The sequence below is a fragment of the Triticum dicoccoides genome, chromosome 3A (assembly GCF_002162155.2).
Source record: "Triticum dicoccoides isolate Atlit2015 ecotype Zavitan chromosome 3A, WEW_v2.0, whole genome shotgun sequence".
NCBI lineage: Eukaryota > Viridiplantae > Streptophyta > Magnoliopsida > Poales > Poaceae > Triticum > Triticum dicoccoides.
Window position 1 is genome coordinate 690,960,760 of NC_041384.1, and position 3,018 is coordinate 690,963,777.

Here is a 3,018-nt window from a genome sequence, read left to right on the forward strand (position 1 = left end):
TTTTCTCTTTGCCCCCTCTTTTTATTCTCCTGTAGCTCAGGTGCTGTCAACATCTAGAAATAGAAACCTACCATCCAGAAATACCAAACAATAAGCAGACCACACATGCAATTTTAGTAAACTACATGGAAAAACTAATAGAATGCACATCTAGAACTTTTTAGAATGGAGTAATTGATGTCGCAGTTGATGCATTTACATAGCAAAAGTCATCATGAAGACATGAACATTATGATGTTTTCGAGTTCGGGAAGTTTGTGAATAACTTACTCCAAGAGTTGTGTTATTTTTTTGCAAAGAACACAATAAAACATGCAAAAAATATTTGTGAATGACCAAACTATGCACAATGATAACCCACAAGTATAGGGGATCATAATAGTTTTTGAGGGTAGAGTATTCAACCCAAATTTATTGATTCGACACAAGGGGAGCCAAAGAATATTCTCAAGTATTAACAGTTGAGTTGTCAATTTAACCGCACATGAAAGAATTAATATCTGCGGCAAAGTATTTAGTAGAAAAGTAATATGGAAGTAACGATAGCAGTGGCAAAAGTAATAGTATTATTTTTGTAGTGATTGTAACAGTAACAACGGAAAAGTAACTAAGCAAATATCAATATGTGAAAAGCTCGTAGGCAATGGATCAGTGATGGATAATTATGTCGGATGTGATTCCTCATGCAACAGTTATAACATAGGGTGACATAGAACTAGCTCCAGTTCATCAATGTTATGTAGGCATGTATTCCGAATATAGTCATATGTGCTTATGGAAAAGAACTTGCATGACATTGTTTGTCCTACCCTCCCGTGGCAGCGGGGTCCTATTGGAAACTAAGGGATATTAAGGCCTCCTTTTAATAGAGTACCGGAACAAAGCATTAACACGTAGTGAATACATTAACTCCTGAAACTACGGTCATCACCGCTAAGTATCCCGATTATTGTCACTTCGGGGTTAACGGATCATAACACATAATAGGTGACTATAGACTTGCAAGATAGGATCAAGAACTCACATATATTCATGAAAACATAATAGGTTCAGATCTGAAATCATGGCACTCGGGCCCTAGTGACAAGCATTAAGCATAGCAAAAGTCATAGCAACATCAATCTCAGAACATAATGGATACTAGGGATCAAACCCTAACAAAACTAACATGATTGCATGATAAATCTCATCCAACCCATCACCGTCCAGCAAGCGTACGATGGAATTACTCACGCACGGCGATGAGCATCATGAAATTGGTGGTGGAGGAAGGTTGATGATTGCGATGGCGATGGATTCCCCTCTCTGGATCCCTGAACGGACTTCAGATCAGCCCTCCCGAGAGAGATTAGAGCTTGGCGGTGGCTTCGTATCGTAGAACGCGATGAATCCTTCTCTCTAATTTTTTTTCTCCCCGGACGTGAATATATAGAGTTGGAGTTGAGGTCGGTGGAGCATCAGGGAGGCCACGAGGTAGGGGGCACGCCCCCACCCTCGTTGACAGGGTGTGGGCCCCCTGACGTTGATTCTTTTGCCAGTATTTTTTATATATTCCAGAAATAGTCTCCGTGAAGTTTCGGGTCATTCCGAGAACTTTTATTTCTACACAAAAATAACACCATGGCAATTCTACTGAAAACAGCGTCAGTCCGGGTTAGTTTCATTCAAATCATGCAAGTTGGAGTCCAAAACAAGGTCAAAAGTGTTTGGAAAAGTAGATACGATGAAGACGTATCACACAACATACAGTTCAGCTTATCAAAGACAATCCTTGTATGATGGTTTGCACATAATATAATTAAGTAGGAATTCTTTATGTACATAAATACATTATACATAGGAAAAGTACAAATCAATGTGTAAAGAAAATGCATCAAGTTAATATTTCAAAGTAAAAGCAGGATAGAATGCTTATGCTAGTTAGAGCATCTACAGCCGAACTTGGCAAATTTTGTCCCGCAAATGTGCCTGACTGCGACCCCGTACAGTGTCGGACGACCCCTCAAATGTCATGCAAAACAGCCACGCTCCTCACATCAAAACCCTTAAATTCATGCACGTCGATCATACACATGAATATCACATGTAAATAACATATGTTTGTACTGAATATACATAGTTCAAACATAAAATTCATTTCAAGTGGACAATTCAAAAATTAAAGTCCTTGGTTTCCAATTTGGATCCACATATGTTCCACAAGATCATTGCGTAGTTGCGCGTGAACCTGATGGTCTCGAAGACGATGATGCATCTCCAGAAAATTCAGAGTATGGTCTGCATCTTGTTCTGGGATGTGGACTTATTCTCCAACTGTTTGATGAGATTTTGTACTACACATAATACTAAAAAAAGAGTTGATTGATGATAATTTGTACCAATTTTTTTTTCTCTTTTTCCTAATAAGTTGAGGAGAAGCCAGGAATTTGTTATGAAGCAAGGAGTGCCTGTGACCTTCATCATCACTTGATGTGATTTTAAAATGAGTATTAATAGGCTAAAGGCTGGTTAATTAACTGGCCATATAATTAGCTACTCCCTCCTTCCCATAATATAAGAGCGTTTTTTACACTATATTAGTGTCGAAAACGCTCTTATATTATTGGACGGAGAGAGTAGCAAAATTTTCTATGGGTGCACGTAGGGGTGCCCTTGCATGGCTCATGCGCGATGGGATAAAACACCTACGAGCACATGGGCTTACAGTGGTCGGTCCAGGACGCTACAGTGCTGCTGAACGTGCATTCTAAGGATTATTTGGCTGCGTACATGGGAAGGCAACGTATTTGCATGTGCTCCTATCAAAGAAGGGTAAAGAAAATTTTGATTTAAACGGTCGCGCAAGCTATTCCTATCTACGCGAAGGCCTGCTTTTATTTGACGAAGGGACTCTGTGAAAATATTAGCCACATTTCCTATCTGCACGAAGGCCTGCTTTTATTTGACGAAGGGACTCTGTGAAAATATTAGCCACATGATATGCAGACTTTGGTGGGCGCAACAAGATGATGAGCAAAA